This window comes from Armigeres subalbatus, chromosome 2, assembly GCF_024139115.2.
Source record: "Armigeres subalbatus isolate Guangzhou_Male chromosome 2, GZ_Asu_2, whole genome shotgun sequence".
In the NCBI taxonomy this organism is placed as follows: domain Eukaryota; kingdom Metazoa; phylum Arthropoda; class Insecta; order Diptera; family Culicidae; genus Armigeres; species Armigeres subalbatus.
The window spans coordinates 147,249,787-147,269,918 of record NC_085140.1 but is presented as its reverse complement, the minus strand read 5'-3'; the positions used below and the strand labels follow the sequence as shown (position 1 = coordinate 147,269,918).

At 39.4% G+C, this 20,132-nt stretch overlaps 1 protein-coding gene across 2 annotated transcripts in view; it reads right to left on the bottom strand.

Annotated features, from left to right (window-relative positions):
- LOC134210979 (uncharacterized) overlaps window positions 1-14,332 on the bottom strand; it is a 331,489-nt gene extending 317,157 nt beyond the window's left edge. Inside the window, exons 1-2 of one of the 2 annotated variants that reach the window (XM_062687456.1) lie at window positions 14,284-14,332; window positions 12,982-13,315 (exon numbers count right to left, since the gene is read on the bottom strand). The gene's annotated coding sequence lies outside the window, so the exon portion shown is untranslated. Of the gene's footprint in view, window positions 1-12,981; window positions 13,413-14,283 lie in introns of those variants that run through there. The other variant, XM_062687455.1, reaches the window with a different exon arrangement.
- Window positions 14,333-20,132: the final 5,800 nt, after the last annotated feature.

The window sequence follows — 20,132 nt, the reverse complement described above, 5'->3', positions numbered from 1 at the left end:
CACCAACTGTGGCAACAAGCATCGGGCTACAATCAAGGACGGTCCAAAGCGGGCGGCGTTTTTGGAAATCATGAAGAAGGCCTCCACCAGGTCCCTGCCGAAAAATAACCGAGTTCCTGCTCTCAATGAGGTGAACTTTCCGGCCATCCCGGCTCCCCGGCGAGCGATACCAATTCTTCCACTTTTGCAGCCACACAAACGGCTGGCGGCTGCTGCAGCATCAGTTCAAGCTCCAACACCATCCACCAGCAATTGGCCCCCTGGATTCCGTCGTCAGGATAATGAGTTTTTTACGGACGCGGGGAACCCCGAGCTCTACACATCGGTGCAGCTAGTTCCGATTTTCACCCAACTGGCAACGCGACTATGCGGTTGCAAAACTCGCTTCGACCAGATCTTCACCTTGGGTATGTTCGTCATCGGAAATGGCTGCTAGGGTGTGTCTGGTCAATTGGAACGCTTTGCTCACTAAAGAGCAAAATCATCGAGCTCGGCGATTTTTCTTCAGGAGAAGGAGATTGACGCGGCTTTCATCACCGAAACCCACCTGAAGCCCGAGGTAAGTGCAACAATTCCGGGTTTTAGGTTGGTGAGGTTCGATCGAACAAGCTCCAGAGGGGAGGAGTGGCAATTGCCTTGCGAAGCACCATCGCCTGCCGCCTGCTGCCGGACTTCAAGCTCAAACTCATTGAAGCCGGTGGAGTGGAAGTCACCACTTCTGTCGGAGTCGTCACTCTCATCGTGACTTACTATCCCACAAAGCCAAAGTCGACGATGGCTCGTCGGCTGAGCTACGAAGGACATAGTCAAGCTTACTCGGCGGCAGGGCAGTTCATCATCGCCGGAGACCTGAACGCAAAGCACCAATCGTGGGGAAACACCGTCTCCAACCGGAACGGAGTCGTCTGGTCCAACGCCCAGACAGCCCTACCCGGTTGACACGGTCCGGGGCCCATGCTACGCTCGACATCTACATCACGAACATGTACGATCACGTTTCCCAGCCGGTCATCTTCCAAGAACTTAGCTCGGACCACTATCCGGTGGTGGCTGAGGTTGGATCGGCACGAGATAACAAGGCGAAACTACCATCGAGTGAACTGGCAGCGGTTCCAGCAGTGCGTCGACAACTTCGTCGATTACGAGGTGCGTCCGGAGACGCCAGAAAGTATCGACCGCCAGCTGTGCGCCATCGAAGAGGCAATCTCGGTGGCCCGGGAGCAGCATGTCCCGAAGGCTCGGTAGGTAAGCAACTCCTTAAACATCGATACACTCACCAAAGATTTGATTCGATTGCGGAATGTCACTCGCAGGCAGTTCCAGCGTACAGGACTGCCTGAGTTTAAGGCACGCTGCAATCGAATCACAAAAATTATCAAGGCCAGAATGGTGGACCTCAAAAATAACGACTTCTCCTTATCCGCACTCTCCCAGATTTTGCTAAGCCGTTCTGGAAAATGATCAAAATTCTAAAATCCAAGCCTCGGTCCATTCCACCTTTGATCCCACTAGACAATAATAGCTCTAAGGATCGCTTGATAACTCCTGCAGAGAAGGTCGCTGAAATAGGTCGTCACTTCGTCAGCTCACACAATCTTGGGCAGAACATCGTCAGTCCACACGAAGCAGCCATCAACGAGCATGCTAACAACATCCATTTGATTCCCAACGACTTCTCGGAGGAGTTGGAGATCTCAGCTGGCGAATTGACGGCCTATATCAAATCGTCGAAGAACATGAAGGCCCCAGGCTTCGACAGCATAGTGAATCTCGAGCTCAAACACATGAGTGCTCCGTTCTTTGAGCACCTCTCACTGATCTTTAATCAGTGTCTCCGGCTCAGCTACTTCCCATCGTCCTGGAAGTCAGCGAAAGTCATCCCCATCCGGAAGCCTGGGAAGGATCCTTCCTCTCCCAAAAGTTATCGACCCATCAGCCTTCTCTCAGGGTTATCCAAGCAATTCGAAAAAGCTATTCATCATCGGTTACTTGAGTCTGCCGAAAATCTCAACATCTTGCTGAAGGAACAGTTTGGTTTCCGACGCGGTCGGTCAACTGTACACCAACCCGAGTTACCAACGTCCTCAGACGGAACAAGTTTGTCTCGAAAACATCCGCCATGGCCTTACTCGATGTCGAGAAGGCATTTGACAATGTATGGCATGATGGCCTGGTGTACAAACTACAACGCTACAATCTTCCCAGCTACCTGGTGAAATTCACCAACAATTACCTGTCGGCAAGGACATTCCGGGTCTCAATCAGCGGAGCGAGTTCCAATGCGCACAACATCGTTGCAGGCGTCCCCCAGGGCAGTATCCTCGGGCCCATGCTTTTCAATCTGTTCACCTCCGACATGCCAGAACCTCCAAAAGGCGGCATTCTGTCTCTGTTCGCAGATGACACATCCATCGTCTACAACGGTAGAGTGATCAGAGCGCTAGTGGCAAAACTCCAACGAGGCCTGGATGCCCTGACAGAGTACCTCACCAGCTGGAAGATCTGTATCAACGCGGCGAAGACCCAGGTCATCATTTTCCTCCACTCCAAATCCCCTAAACTTGTTCCGCCTGGGAACTGTAAAATCATCCTCAATGGCACGACTGTGGAATGGGCCAATGAGGCCGACTACCTTGGCTTGACCCTCGACAGCAAGCTTATTTTCAGGCAACAGGTTGACAAAACGGAGACAAAGTGTAACGTCTTGTTGAAACTACTGTACCCTTTGATCAACCGCCGGTCGTCATTGTCCCATTGTTTGCTGTCTACAAGCAAATCATCCTCCCTGTGATTGAATATTGCATGCCGGTCTGGGAGAGCTGCGCTAAAACCCACCACCTCAAACTTCAACGGGTCCAAAACAAATTCCTGAGGATGATCCTCAACACCCCTCCCAGGACAAGAACATCCGAGGTCCACCGTCTGGCCGGAATAAAAACCTTACATGAACGCTTTGGTGAGTGTAAAGAAAAGTTTAGGGTCCGTTGCTTGCATTCGGATCAGGCTCCAATTAGGGCGCTAGTTCCAATCTAGGTTATCAAATTTTTATTGTAAATATTAGTGTACATAGTAGTTAGGTTATCAAATTAAAAAAACACACTAGCGCCTCCTGAAGGCCGTCAAAATTTAAGCAACAATATAAAAACAATAATAATAATAATAATATGTAATTAAAATTGAAGATGTAGGGTCAAGGCGGCCGATCACTTGACATGTTTTAAAATTATTGTAGAACAAAAATGTTTAAATAAAGAAGAATTTTACTACTACTACTACGGCCGCAATTCTGTTGGCCGAATGCCGAGCGCTGATAAGGATGTCGTATTGCCGGATAACCGGAAAACAAAGTCAACAAAAATAATTATTACAACGTGGTGGAATTAAATGGAACAGTAATGATTATGATAGGTGCACTCATTCCACTAAAAGAGCTTTTTTAAATATTAGTAGCATTTGGAGAACTGTTTGGTGAACGTGATAAGAATAAAGGTATCTCTACTTATGAATACATCTTTTCTGTCAAAATGGCCAAAGCAAAAACGGACACTTGTCTAAAACATAGCCTCAAAATAGTGCAAACACTGTTGCTTATATAAATGAGAGAATGAAACCCACACCGTAAACCGCATCTGGTTCCAAAAAACCTCTCTTACCCTGTGAACCGTCATCCCACACCAGTCACCACAACTCGTCGAGCCCAAAAGTATGTGTCGATTGCTTTGCTTGTTTCGAGTGGTGCTTTCTTGGCCGTCGTCTAAGCAGTCCCAGAACCTTGCTTCATCGTTTCCTGCCGAACCACACGGACATGGATCTACTTTCAACATGCTCATAATTTTCCGGTTTCCCCGTCGTCGTCGTCGGTCGACGCACAACTGATGCCCAACCAACCGGAAGAGCACATAGCGGAGAATTTATACATGGATCTGGCATGGTGCTGATGCTGGTCAAAGAGCAGCTACCAAAAATTAGAAATTCTATCAAAAAGGTAGTGGCATTAAACTTGTTTAGACACTCACTCAACAGAGCAAATAAAGAAGCTTAGTAAAGGAATAGCACGATTCGGGAATAGAGTGTAGAAAATAGAGTTAGAGTGGTCAAATTCAATGTCTATAACTATTAAATGTATGCTTAGAAGCAAAGGACGTTTTCTTCACTATTTTTGAATATGCATCGGTACACAACCTCCTTATGTGGCTCGAATTCGTTTTTGTTCAGAGATTAAGAGATTCTATTGCGTTTGGCATTTTGGCATCTCACGTTTACACAAAGCTTAATTGAGTTTCGTTTTAATCATTAACTGAACGATTCCGAAATTCAGTATACGAAAGGTTATCTAGAAACAAATTATAGTCGTTTTATACTCTACCGACCATCACTGATAACTATTAACAAAAAATGTTATAACTATTGAGTACATTGTTCATCTTACTCATAAATACACTATGTAAATGGGTCTACTTAGCGTTCGTACATCTCCATAAACACCTTTTGCTCTCGATTGATTATTATCATCCTTGGCATTGGCCAGCACATAAGCTATCAACGAAAGTGTATTGAAGTGTGTTAGCCATTGGAAATGAGCACCACGTAGACTTTATATGCGATTTCAATGAATGCTACACCAGAGGGTGAATTTTCAATTTGGGTTGTCATTCCGGAGACAAAATGTAACAAATGTTAAGGTTGTTAAGAACACTGAAAAGCCAATTCTAGGTTTACTAGGAACCCCCATAAAAAAACCGATAAATAAAAAGAGAAAGTATGATATACCATCAATTATTTCCAGAAAAGGATCCAAATTCAGTTAAAAAATTGCCACCACAGAAACAGTGCCACTCCCATTCCCCATATCAACGTGTCACTTTTAAACCAGTCACTTTGAACTTCCCCCTGAGGATCATCCACAAATAACGTAGCTCTATATAGAGCAAATGGTGCATGTATACAGAAAGTGATTATGATGGTCCAAATGGGTATTGAGATGCCGAAAATCGACAAAAAAAAAATACAATGTCATTAATGGAAGGTCCCTCGGTAGCAACACGAACGGACAATCCCCCAATCAAGCCAGTCCAGAGACCTGAAAACGGCGCACTGATGCGAGGTGTGCGGCTACGGTCCATGGTGTGAGTGCTTTGTTAGTGGTACCGCGAGTCACTTCCCCGGGACGGATGCGCCATTGATCCGGCTCGTTGTTGCCGTCAATCGCTCGGAATCATCCTCGGTAATGGATTTTATGAGTAGGCTGATTCAATTATGCCTGCATCAATGATAATCAAACGAGCTTTTTCGGGATTGCCATACGGGGTCTGCCGACCATCGTGTATGTATACAACGAATGAAGGCATCAAAGGACCAACAAGGTCTGCTGGTTCTCTGTAAATACGTCACGCTCGGAGGCTTTGTGTCTGTGGAGTGAATAGTTCAGTGGATCGAAAGCGACAGTGGCTGGACACTGCTGGCTGGCCGGCTGGCAAGTGAATATTTCTATAATAACATTACACAGCTCATTGGAATGGGAATCGGCAATTTGACGTAATTTCAGGAGGGGATTGACTGGACCAGTTGTATCTTTAGATGATTCCTATTAGTTCTATTTACCCAAGTATCCATGAGATTATATGGTACAAGAGCCTAAAGAAGAAAATATTGAACAAAGTGGCTTTGTTTCGAACGACTGACTAGGGTTAATGTTCCTTGACTTCATAACATGTACCAATATCAATAACAATCGAAAGCAAAGAATTGCAAATAGATCTGCAGAGAGCCCGTATGACAGCAATATAAAACGACACAGATTAAGCCGAAATCGTACCATTTGTGAATATTTTTAATATAAGAGCAGGATACACAGCTCAACAAGGTTTTGTTCCTAACACCAAATAATGTGTCCCTAGTAGATTTTTGCTCGCTGAATCCGAATCTGACTTCAGATTTGCTCTAACACGTCGAGATTTTAAGATATACTTCAATAAATGTCGTAAAATCAATGATTTTGGGCATTTTGGAACAGCCATCGTTGACCCTATAGAAAGAATTACTAGTCAATCAAGGTCCAAAATGGATCACAAACATATAATCTTTCGAAATGTGGTGTATTTTGAACAAGTTAAACATATTGATAAGAAAATTATTTTGAGCTTTTAGTGGAATGTTTTCACCTGTCATAAGACGAGTTTAAACAATCCATTGAATTCCACCACTTAATTGTATCTGACAGATACGTATTTCGACCTCAACAGTAAGGCCGTCTTCAGTGTCTTGTACTTGACTCGACTAGTCGGTCAAGTACAAAACACTAATTGAACTACTTTGAATCGAACTCTATCTGTCAGATACAATTAGGTGGAATTCAATGGATTGTTAAACATCTTATGACAGGTGAAGCTATAATAAGTGTGATTTATCTACAATTTTAGTTAGTGACAGCTATTTAAAAATATGTTTTATGCAAGCCATCTTCGGAGGCTTGTATACAACCCTGGTTATTTTCTGTGAACGGTTTTGAGAGGAAAGTAACAAGAATTCAATATAGGGGAACGGTTCGCCACTTCATCACATAGCTCCTATTTCCATCACATCAAAAACGAAGCAATTGAAGGTAATTTAGTTTGTTTATTATTTTTGTGATTTTTTTCAGCAGTGAGCACGCATGTTGACAAAAAGAAGCGGCGAATTTGGTGCCGTATTTCTTTGTTTAGCGATGAGATGAATATATGTACAGTGAGATGGAGATCGGAACAGTTCCCCTAATATATAATAATTATATGTTTTCATTGAAGTAACTTCTATTGAATATAAATATGATATTGTATTTCCTCTGGTGCGATAAATTTTCAATTATTGCACAAGTGATATGGTGTATTTACTGTCAATTGAAGCTCCTTTATTATGTTCATTCGAATAAAGCAAGTACGAGCACTGTACGCAGTTCTATACATTTTGATTATTCCTGCTATTTATGATCATTCCAATATTCCTATGATAGAAATTTGTACGGAAAACTATCAATTAGCAAAATCAATCAACGAATCGATAGGGACACGGCAGGTATTTCCGTCCATCGTCGTAGGGGCTAAAACCAACGAAAGCAACGTACATTTGCTAGAACTCCACTATAGCAGAACGTTTCTGCTGGACCTACGATTTGGTACGTATGAGTTTTACGAAAAAGCGTCTCTTTTATTGGTTTTCGAGACTATGACGAACAGACGAAAATACCTGCCGTGTCCCTAAGTTGGTTTTCGATCGTTCTTGTGCATGATTGCATACAACCCAAGTAACCATGAAGCTATATATGCTTGTAAAACACAGCCCTAAAAGTTGACTTAAAGTGGAAAAGGGCAATTATAAGATCGAATTAATGGCTCATTACTTTGACATGTTGAAATAAAGCATCAGTAATGCATCGCTGCATTTGTAATGATGATTTAGTGTATCGTTGTCTGACAGTTGATGAATAAATGCAACTTCGCATCGTTAAAACTGATCTAATGCAATTAGCATTTAGCATGCTGATTTGTGATTGATATATGTGCAATATTGTAATGCTTGGTGTTACTTGGAAAGCTGAAGCGATGTTGATGGCTACGCAACAGAAACCGGAAAACGTCAACAACCTACTCGTGCGTGGGGGACTTTTTATTTGATTCGGGTTGGAAATGCTGCGTGGATGTTGCAATCATCCCAATGCAATTTCTTTAAACTATGATCAGCTTATAACATTGAAAAGGAAAAAGTTCACTAGTTTTATCAAGCTTTGTTATATGCTAAGACGCAAAGTTATGCGCCAGATAAAAAAAATTTGAGCTCCGCTCCACTTGTGTGCTGTTCAACATGTTACAGTTACCCGAGCATATGGTTGGATGATCCGCCAATTCTGCACTCTGATATTTCTCTAATTAAAAAAAAAACGGCATGAATGAGAAAATTTACGATGAAGTTACAAAATGGTTAAGATTCAACTTAAGTGCTAAAATGTATTTTTTAGTCAACGTGGCTTGAATGCTCTGGTAGGGGATCTAGTAGAGGATTTGAATACGTTCAAATTGAAATCCGATCCGGTTTCCTTGTTGATTAAAATAAAGGAACTTTATGGATCATCATGTTCTCACTATATTCTAGCACAACACAATTGCAACATTTTAACAGATTACGTGTGTTTGGTTATTGGATGTTGATCGATCGAAAAAAAAAGAACCAGAAATCGAGCAGAATAACATTTTAGGAGGAGGAGAAATGTTGAGCATAAAATGAAAAAAACGTGGATATTTTATTAAAATTCGAATAAAACATATGTTTACAAACTGACTAGTATCTTTATACTTCATTTAACTTTTTCTTATCCAAGTTCCTCTGGCCTCTTGTTGTGGAATTTTTGGTGGTGACGGCGTTTGCATGCAAGTTTTTTAAACAAACTTGCATGGAGTATTTTTAAATTAAATTCACTGAACTTAAATTCAAGTAAAATCGAATAGAAAACAATTGTAACGTGCAAATCTGATGGAAATTCATTAGATCAGATGTGCTTTTACCGTTTCGGGTATTGATTGACCTAAAATTATGTTAATATACTTCATGAAAGTCCTTCGAAAAATGCCAATTTCTTCAAATTAGCGGTATTAATTTAGCTATATCTCAAAATTTGGACGTGTTAGAGCATATCTGAGGACAGATTCGGATTCAGCGAGCCAAAATCTACTGAAGACACATCAATTGGTTCTGAGGACCCGCAAAAGGTTAAATTTTGTTCCCCTGTGATTAGGCCGTTACAAATATTTTATTTACTTTTTGTCCTACTGATCTCCGAAAGGTCAAAATAAATAATAAAATGAAAAAAATAAAAAAACTCCTCGGATTCGTTTAAGAATGTTTTGAAAATCCTCGAAATTATCCGAATGTTATTTTGTTGCCCCCTCAAAATATTATTTTTTGGCAAAAAAATCCGAGGGGAGGGGGAGACAAAATAGACTTTAAATATTTGTATCGGCCTTAATTATGAATTAAATAGGGTAAGTGTACCGGTTTTGGCCAACTTAGTGCCTAATTTGGCCAACCCTGAAAAATGCATGTTTTACAAAAGCTATCGATCAGTTTCAACAGTGACGATGTATGAGGGATATATCTCCTGTTTAAGCTAATAAAATCTTTAAACATTGTTTTATTTTTTAAGTTATGCAAAAAACTGGCCAAATTAGGAACATGGCCAAAACTGGTACAGTTCCCTATATAAACCGGAACATCAACATTACAGTCCAATGTCCCGCGTGGTGCTAGTTTTATTAATCGCATTCCATTACCCATAACAAACTACGAACTACCACATTGAGCCTTCAGTAGCATAGCAGCACGACTCGTGGCTACAAAGCGGACTATGCTGAAGGTGGCTGGGCAGTGGGCATGAGTCCCAGTTCAATCTATAACATTTTTGGGAGGTAAATTTTTTTAACTTTCCTTGACATACATTCGCATTAGTCTTAAGACGCACAAATGGTCACTAGACTTATAAATTTAGCTATAACTTCCCTGTTATGATATCTCACTATCTCGATGAGTTCTGGATTTGCACCCTTTCTCACACCCGATTCTGTTTTTACGCAGATTTTTTTACATGGCCGTAAAAAATCCTATATAAAATGTTTGCAAAGTTTCTCCATTTTGCATGATTCGACGAGAAAACATGAAACCTTTTCAAAAGGGATTTTTCAATCTTGAACTGGAAACTTATTTCACGCGAAACTCACCCGCCGTGTAGACAAAATGTATCAATTTTTTTAGGATACAATAATACGAGATAGGAACCATTACCGCTAGGTAGATGAATCTGTTTTTTTATCGAAAACTCTGCCAATGGCCTCAAAATCAGAAGATCTCGAGTTCAATTTTACTTCATTCGTAAGGTTCTTTTTTAATATTTCTTAAACTTCACCATTCGAAAAAAAAAAATGGAACTGGATGAATTAAAAGGTCTTCCTCAAGTTGGTTCATGTACGAGCTACTGAAAACGGCCATACAGTTGAGATCTAGATACGTATTAGTTTCAAGAAGCGTATTCGTCAAAAATGTTCTATCTGGTCGCAAGTTTCACCATTTGGGAGTCTCCAGGTGTGCTGTTCGGATGCAAAGGTGCTACTGATGGTCATCCCTCTGACAGCAGCGTAGGCCGTTGTCATTGGTAACGGAGCGAAGGCACACCCTAGTACCGTGCGGCATCGAAATCCGTACACTTAAGCACCTTAGTATATGAGAAGTCATTAGAAAATAGGAATCGAATGTAAATAAAACGTTTGTCATTGACACAGGAGCATGAAGGCTTCTACTTTTGAAGTGTTTCACATTTACTCATTAAAAACTACGAAAAACATTATAAAATAATGAATTAAATCAACTACTCCTGACTCGAAATCCGTCCACCGTGGACGGATTTCGAATCAAAGGATCAAAATCCGTACAGCTATTTTTTAACTAAATATTTAAATTGGAACAGTCTGATTGACTGAACTACGACTGTAAATAGTGCGATGCTCACCTCGTTAAGCGATCCCTTCGATTTGTATTCCGCTTATCTTATGTAATGATTCGCAATTAGCAATTAAAACACAGTAACTTTTGGTGCAATTATGCTCTACCTGAAAACAAAATGGCGGCACAAACTGCGGGTTTGGTGGGTGGAGATTTGTTTTTGATTTTTGTTGTTTTAATTTCAAAGCCTTCTTTCCAATTATATGCCCTAAAAGCTTACTGCCAAGTATCTGAACAGGATAAGATTAATTATTTCTATATTAATTACCTTTAACCCCCTTAATTTGTTGATATCTCATAAAGTGGACGGATTTCGGTGCTGTACGGATTGCGGTCCCGCACGGTACCAAATACGGGACGTAAAAAGTCCTATCTACCGACCTGAGCGTTAGCGTCTCCGATAACAATTTTCACGTCATGCTTTGGGCACTCTCCATAGGCTTTAACAAGACATTAATAAAACGTGTCTTTCAAGTCGTCGGATTTATCGTTTGTCGGTGCGTAAACGTTGAAAACGGGTTTCCACCGCATCACTCGCTTCATCTGCTTGCCCATCACTACGAAACCAGCTCCATGCTCTGCTTTTCCGCCGCCGCTGTGATAGATGTTATACTTGAATGCAGTGTTGATCGTGGAGTCCATGGCTCGGAATTCATGTTCTCCGGATCTAGGCCATCGGATTTCTTGAATAGCGGCTACGTTCACTCCAACCTTCTCACGAGCCAGGAGGCTTACTCGTCCAGGTTCAGTTAGGGTCCTGACCTTCCCGATACCGAGTTTCCAATCATAGTCCTTATTTCGTTGCCGGGTCGGTTGCTAAAAATAACGTTCTCTTTTTCGTTCAGTAAGCTACCTTACCGGGGTCGCGTTACCTACATCGCACTGGTGGGGCTGCTACCTTAGGTCTAACTGACGTGATGCAGCATTTCGTTAATCAGCCGCTGGGTACCAGATAGAGCCTCCTGGTGAACAGACGCTCGAGGCGTACCTTCTCACTCTAGCTGATGTCAGAAGGTCTTTTATCACTGGACGAAGGTCTTTTATCATCGGACGACCCGTGGAAGCGTGAGATTGACGGTGCATTGGTGAACAGAATAAATATTAGCGACGATGGACAAGCTTACACTAGATGAGGTTAAAAAAAGCTATTAAAGAGCTGAAAAACTATAAGGCTGCCGGGAAGGACCAGCTCCCGGCTAAACTTCTCAATCATGGTAGTGAGCAGCTTTATGAAGTTCTAAACCATACGATTATGATAGGAGTTCGACTGATCAGCTGAAGAAGACCCGAAAAGTGGTTGAAACGTTGGGATAAAATCAAAATTATACTGCTACCTGGTTGGACGGCCTAATTTGCCCTCTCTAATGCACGAACACTGATTTCCAAATAAACTGATACGGTTGGTCATGCCACAGCACAGTGGGAAAAAGGGACTGCAAATGGCACTAAATTTAAAGCCGCTATATAAATGCTCTTTAACATGCGGATGGGTCGTTTTGACCGAATGTCATTTAGCCGAAGGACACTAGGCTGAAAGTTGTTTGACCGAATATATCATTTGGCCGAACAGATCATTAGGCCGAAAAGATCATTTGGTCGAAAGGGTCATTTGGCCGAATCTTATATATAAAAATGAAATGGTCTGTGTTCGTATCCGCATAACTCGAAAACGGCTGAATGGATTTTTTCATTTCTTCAGCAGAAACATTCGTTATAGTTTCCGACGGGTTTATATGATATTTCCTAATGCGAAAATTACGAGTAAAGTTGAGCAAATCGTGAAAAACTAAAATTGTGATTCCTATACGAACTTTGCATGGGCAGTTCGGAACGCACATTCTCGCCTACTATGCAGGACAACGTCTGCCGGGGCGACTAGTAGGATAATACATTCCAAAATTCTTTGAAGAAATTAAGACAGAATCGCAACTGTTTTTTCGTTTAGTTTTTTTTTATAGAAATGGGATCTAAAGATGCGTTTTGCTTGTTGATTTGTATTTTTGACACCGCTATTGTAATTCACCAGAAGCTTCTCACTTGAAAAAATAAAAAAAACACGTGATTCGAGAGCTAAACCCCCCTCCCCATGTGGTTTATCATTATCAATTTTCCATATAAATCTCCAATGAGTTTAGCACCACCCAAACATTGACCGATTTGACTGAAATTTTGTCCAGAGTTTATTGTATGAAGAATCCTTATTGATTATGAATTTAACTTTACACTAAAATGGCGTGGTTAAAATCTTTGAAACTGCCCTGGAACCGACATTGCAGTTTGATTCGTGGCTTACTCTCTATATTGGCATAAAAGTCATTATTCGTTAGATACTTTTCCAAAATAAAAATGGCAAAAAAATCCGTGCTGTGAATAATTTTCATGTGTATCGGTCTAACCTGAGGCCAGCTGTGCAAACAGAGAATACCAGATTCAATGGAGATTTTCTATTGTAAAACTTACCTCGTTCGCAGCTCTTATTATCTCGTTAGCATTCATTGCACATCAATGTCAACAAAATTATTCAATATTTATTTGCATAAATCACCAAGCATAGTTTCGAAGCACTGTTTCCGTTCACGGTTCCTTTTGATATAACGGTGCTTTTCTCGTTTCATTCGCAGCCATAAGCCTTCCACACAATTCAATATATAGAGTATCCCTTCATCGCGCACCTTTCATTCCAAACTGCACCAGTTGAAAAATCACCTTGTTCTGCAGCTTTGATGATTCCAATAAACGAAAACCGGCACCGCATCACCAACGCCACCCACTAGCGGATCCAATCGCCATCGTCCTATGCGATAAAGCCATTGTTAAATTTGATGAACTAGACCTGTTTAATCTTCTCCATCCACTGCACATAATCTATATTGGGATCCGCTGCTAGCGGAGAATCGAAACCGCACTAGGGTAACGGTACCAATAGTGGAGGTATTAGTAGATCGACAAAAGGAAATATTTTTTAAAAATTGATAATTATGGAAAATTTACAGCTTTAATATCTTAATCAGTAGATAAACTAATAAATTTGCTAACAAAAATGAGTTAGATGTCATTTAACATCAACAATTACCAAATATTGCTTGCACCACTATGGGTACACTGTTCCTTTAGTGGCGGTAAAAATTTATTTTGGTTCCCATAGTAATGCTATCAATTGGTTTCTTATGAGACTCGCCACTATTGGTACAGTTGCACCACTATAGGTGCAAGGGAGTCAATTTTGTTAAGGAAAAACATTGTTTTCAATAGTTTTTCAAGCGAAATCTTAAGATAAGTTGCATTTAACACGATATTTAAAGCACGACGCATCAACTGAAACCATCGTAAAGTGTATAAATATGATAAATCTCATTAAAACCCCACTACCTCCACTATTGGTGCTACCTCCACTAAGGGTACGGTTACCCTATTATTCAGTGGCTCGTTTGAGATGCATCCTAGTTTGTGTGATGCAAATTAATTGCTTTGATTGAACGCTGGAAACTTTCTCTTCGACTACAATTTTCTTTCCATCATTTGACACGATGTAATCCAGCAGTAAACAGATTTAGTCCAAAGATTATTTGCTGTAGTGCACATAAGCAGTTAAGTAACATAATTAATGTTTGAATTCTCTTTAGTTTCTCTTTTAATCTGCACCATTCCAGTAGTCCGTTATTGAAACTGATAGTTACATAATGTGGTATCCAGTCTATTCCTGTATCTCAACCAAGCCCAACCAAATAATGCACCACTTCAAAATTCACTTCCAAAAACAACCAATCAAACAGTCCAACCCGGAAGCCGGGTTCCAAATTTCGACCCTGACGCGACGGCTTGCGCTCGGCAACTGCATTCAAGCGGATACATAAAATTGATAAGGGTCCGCAATAAAACAGATCCTGGCTCCACGTCGGGTTCGAGTAGCCGCATTTCCCGTGTCTGCTTTGCGCTACTACGGCCACGGTGGTGGAAGGATTTTCGCGAAGAGACCCACTCAAACACTCACCGCCGGCAGCGGCCGCTTCGTACAACAGTGCTGGCCACCGCGTAGACAATGGATGGGGCAGCAGCTCACGAGGAAAATTTCGCGCGCGCCCAGATTGAAGCCGACCATGTGGTAGCTGCATTTTCCCGGCCGAAGCGAACCGAGTGAGTGGATCGAATGCTTCCCCTCAACGATGGAAAAATCGAGCAAGGGAAAACGGGGTTGTTCATCGATAACAACAGCAGTGTGCGAAGGGTGTGTTGAGTGTTTGAGAGACACATAAAAACATGAGATACAATTTGATTACCTTCAAATATTCGCGTTTTTTGGCTTATAATAGCTACAGCAAATTGAATTTAATTACAATCCGGAATCATACATGTCTCTATTCAAATATAGCATTCACTATATAATAGTCAATGTGCGTAAGCTTTTATTAGTATTATTATTATTTATTTTATAAGGTGTGTTGTCTATCCTTTTTCGGATTTACTTGGAGAAGTTATCAAACACCGCATTAATATCACTCAATCACGCGAACAACCAGTACTATCACTCTCAGTCGGTATTGATATTACCTACAGAGCATTAGTGATTAATCATAGATTTAATCATGATTAATGAATAATGGGTTATTTAATCATTATTCATTAATCATAATCATACAAAAAATTCTATTCAATCATTAATCACTAATCGTTAATCATAGATTTTTGCATTTAATCATTAATCATGAGTCATATTCATGATTGTTTTGAGTTTATTCATTAATCATTCATTTTAATCATTGCATACATCGCTTTTATTCATGAATCTTTAATCATAATCATACAATTTTAAAGGTAAAAAAACATGGTCGAACGGTTACTTGATTAATGATTATGGATCACTATGCAAATCATTTAATTTAATTATTCATAATCATTAATCATTAATCATATCGATCGTTAATCGTTAATCATACACATATTGTGTCAACATTTAATCACGATCAGTAATCATTAATCATACTTCAAACGTTTTATTCATTAATCATAATCGTTAATCATTGTTGAAAATTAATTTAATCATTAATCATAATCATTATTCATTTTCAAAAATGAATTAATCATTAATCATAATCTTTAATCATAGAGTTGAATGGTTTAATCATAACAAATTTAATCATTCATTGGAAGCTTTATTCATTAATGCTCTGATTACCTACCGGTTATAATCTGTTATAATTATCCTTATACCCGATTGTAAGAAACCAGGAGAACTGAGTTTCATAACCGATTTCCATTAAAGGGGAGAGGGTGCTTTTATGAGATTGAAGCTAACTGAGTACCAACAGCTGACAAATTTGAGTGCTCTCACACGCAATCATCCGACACATTCCTGTCTTATCAAATGCGTTGGATGCCTGGATTCAATAAAAAGATTGTTTTTTATTCATGCAAAACCGGATATATGTCGGTCTGTCCAACTTTAAGATAAAGTTATTTCAATCTCACCCGTTGGTCAACGTTGCGATTTGCTTGCTGTGCAAATAAGATCTATTTTAAATTATACATCTGAAATCCATTGAACAGGGAAACGAACATGAATTACTATGACATCAAATATAGTATATTAACAATATAGTCCACTTCGTAAATCTCCATATATTATGCAAAAGACTGCACATTCACACCATCTTGTGTCACAAAAGGTAGCTAGCGCCTGAAAATTATAGCCATAATTGCAAAAATTACACTAATGTAATAATTTATGAAAATTTGAATTACATTTTTCTAATTTTATTTTCAAAATCAGATATCAAAATGGGGTTACGGGATGATTTCTAGCAAATTATTTTGAAATGTTATACTGTATAATGAATCATACGTTTAAGTACCCTTCGGCAGTGTTGGTAGAGTCATGATCAAATCTCACTCGCCGAAGCCTTGCCGTGGCCCCGGGCCCCCACAAGGCTCAATGTGGTAGTTCGTAGTTTGTTATGGGTAATGGAATGCAATTAATAAAACTAGCACCCTGCGGGACATTGGACTGTAATGTTGATGTTCCGGTTTATATAGGGAACTGTACCAGTTTTGGCCTTGTTCCTAATTTGGCCAGTTTCTTGCATAACTCAAAAATAAAGCAATTTGTGAGGGTTTTACTAGCTCTAAAAGTAGATATATCCCTCATACATCTTCGCTGTTGAAACTGATCGATAGCTTCTGGAAAATATGCATTTTCAGGGTTGGCCAAATAATGCGCTATGGTGGTGAAAGCCGGTACACTTACCCTATTTAATTCATAATTAAGGCCGATACAAATATTTAAAGTCTATTTTGACCCCCCCCCTCGGATTTTTTGCCAAAAAATAATATTTTGAGGGGGCAACAAAATAACATTCGGATAATTTCGAGGATTTTCAAAACATTCTTAAACGAATCCGAGGAGTTTTTTTATTTTTTTCATTTTAATATTTATTTTGACCTTTCGGAGACCAGTAGGACAAAAAGTAAATAAAATATTTGTAACGGCCTAATCACAGGGGAACAAAATTTAACCTTTTGCGGGTCCTCAGAACCAATTGATGTGTCTTCAGTAGATTTTGGCTCGCTGAATCCGAATCTGTCCTCAGATATGCTCTAACACGACCAAATTTTGAGATATAGCTAAATTAATACCGCTAATTTGAAGAAATTGGCATTTTTCGAAGGACTTTCATGAAGTATATTAACATAATTTTAGGTCAATCAATACCCGAAACGGTAAAAGCACATCTGATCTAATGAATTTCCATCAGATTTGCACGTTACAATTGTTTTTTATTCGATTTTACTTGAATTTAAGTTCAGTGAATTTAATTTAAAAATACTCCATGCAAGTTTGTTTAAAAAACTTGCATGCAAACGCCGTCACCACCAAAAATTCCACAACATGAGGCCAGAGGAACTGGGATAAGAAAATGTTAAATGAAGTATAGAGATACTAGTCAGTTTGTAAACATATGTTTCATTCGACTTTTAATAAAATATCCACGTTATTTTTCATTTCATGCTCAACCTTTCCCCTCCTCCTAAAATGTTATTCTGCTGGATTTCTGGTTGTTTTTTTTTTTTCGATCGATCAACTTCCAATAACCACACGTAATCTGTTAACATGTTGCAATTGAGTTGTGCTAGAATATAGTGAGAACATGATGATCTATAAAGTTCCTTTTTTTTAATCAACAAGGAAACAGATCGGATTGCAATTTGAACGTATTCAAATCCTCTACTAGATCCCCTACCAGAGCATTCAAGCCACATTGACTAATAAAATACATTCCAGCACTCGGAAAATAAGTTGAAACTTAAACATATTTTAACTTCATCGTAAATTTTCTCATTCATGCCGTTGTTTTGTTAAATTAGAGAAATATCAGAGTGCAGAATTGGCGGATCATCCAACCATATGCTCGGGTAAATATAACATGTTAAACAGCACACAAGTGGAGCGGAGCTCAAATTTTTTTTCGCTGGCGCATGCCTTTGCGTCTTATCACATAACAAAGCTTGATAAAACTAGTGAACTTTTCCTTTTCAATGTTATAAGCTGATCATAGTTTAAAGAAATTGCATTGGGATGATTGCAACATCCACGCAGCATTTCCAACCCGAATCAAATAAAAAGTCCCCCACGCACGAGTAGGTTGTTGACGTTTTCCGGTTTCTGTTGCGTAGCCATCAACATCGCTTCAGCTTTCCAAGTAACACCAAGCATTACAATATTGCACATATATCAATCACAAATCAGCATGCTAAATGCTAATTGCATTAGATCAGTTTTAACGATGCGAAGTTGCATTTATTCATCAACTGTCAGACAACGATACACTAAATCATCATTACAAATGCAGCGATGCATTACTGATGCTTTATTTCAACATGTCAAAGTAATGAGCCATTAATTCGATCTTATAATTGCCCTTTTCCACTTTAAGTCAACTTTTAGGGCTGTGTTTTTTACAAGCATATATAGCTTCATGGTTACTTGGGTTGTATGCAATCATGCACAAGAACGATCGAAAACCAACTTAGGGACACGGCAGGTATTTTCGTCTGTTCGTCATAGTCTCGAAAACCAATAAAAGAGACGCTTTTTCGTAAAACTCATACGTACCAAATCGTAGGTCCAGCAGAAACGTTCTGCTATAGTGGAGTTCTAGCAAATGTACGTTGCTTTCGTTGGTTTTAGCCCCTACGACGATGGACGGAAATACCTGCCGTGTCCCTATCGATTCGTTGATTGATTTTGCTAATTGATAGTTTTCCGTACAAATTTCTATCATAGGAATATTGGAATGATCATAAATAGCAGGAATAATCAAAATGTATAGAACTGCGTACAGTGCTCGTACTTGCTTTTATTCGAATGAACATAATAAAGGAGCTTCAATTGACAGTAAATACACCATATCACTTGTGCAATAATTGAAAATTTATCGCACCAGAGGAAATACAATATCATATTTATATTCAATAGAAGTTACTTCAATGAAAACATATAATTATTATATATTAGGGAACTGTTCCGATCTCCACCTCACTGTACATATATTCATCTCATCGCTAAACAAAGAAATACGGCACCAAATTAGCCGCTTCTTTTTGTCAACATGCGTGCTCACTGCTAAAAAAAAACCAAAAATAATAAACGAACTAAATTACCTTCAATTGCTTCGTTTTTGATGTGATGGAAATAGGAGCTATGTGATGAAGTGGCGAACCGTTCCCCTATATTGAATTCTTGTTACTTTCCTCTCAAAACCGTTCACAGAAAATAACCAGGGTTGTATACAAGCCTCCGAAGATGGCTTGCATAAAACATATTTTTAAATAGCTGTCACTAACTAAAATTGTAGATAAATCACACTTATTATGTTTAACTTCACCTGTCATAAGACGAGTTTAAACAATCCCATTGAATTCCACCACTTAATTGTATCCTGACAGATACGTATTTCGACCTCAACAGTAAGGCCGTCTTCAGTGTCTTGTACTTGACTCGACTAGTCGAGTCAAGTACAAGACACTGAAGACGGCCTTACTGTTGAGGTCGAAATACGTATCTGTCAGGATACAATTAAGTGGTGGAATTCAATGGGATTGTTTAAACTCGTCTTATGACAGGTGAAAACATTCCACTAAAAAGCTCAAAATAATTTTCTTATCAATATGTTTAACTTGTTCAAAATACACCACATTTCGAAAGATTATATGTTTTGTGATCCATTTTGGACCTTGATTGACTAGTAATTCTTTCTATAGGGTAAACGATGGCTGTTCCAAAATGCCCAAAATCATTGATTTTACGACATTTATTCAAGTATATCTTAAAATCTCGACGTGTTAGAGCAAATCTGAAGTCAGATTCGGATTCAGCGCGCAAAAATCTACTAGGGACACATTATTTGGTGTTAGGAACAAAACCTTGTTGAGCTGTGTATCCTGCTCTTATATCAAAAATATTCATAAAAAGGTACGATTTCGGCTTAATCTGTGTCGTTTTATGTTGCTATCATACGGGCTCTCTGCAGATCTATTTGCAATTCTTTGTTTTCGATTGTTATTGATATTGGTACATGTTATGAACTCAAGGAACATTAACCCTACCTAGTCGGTCG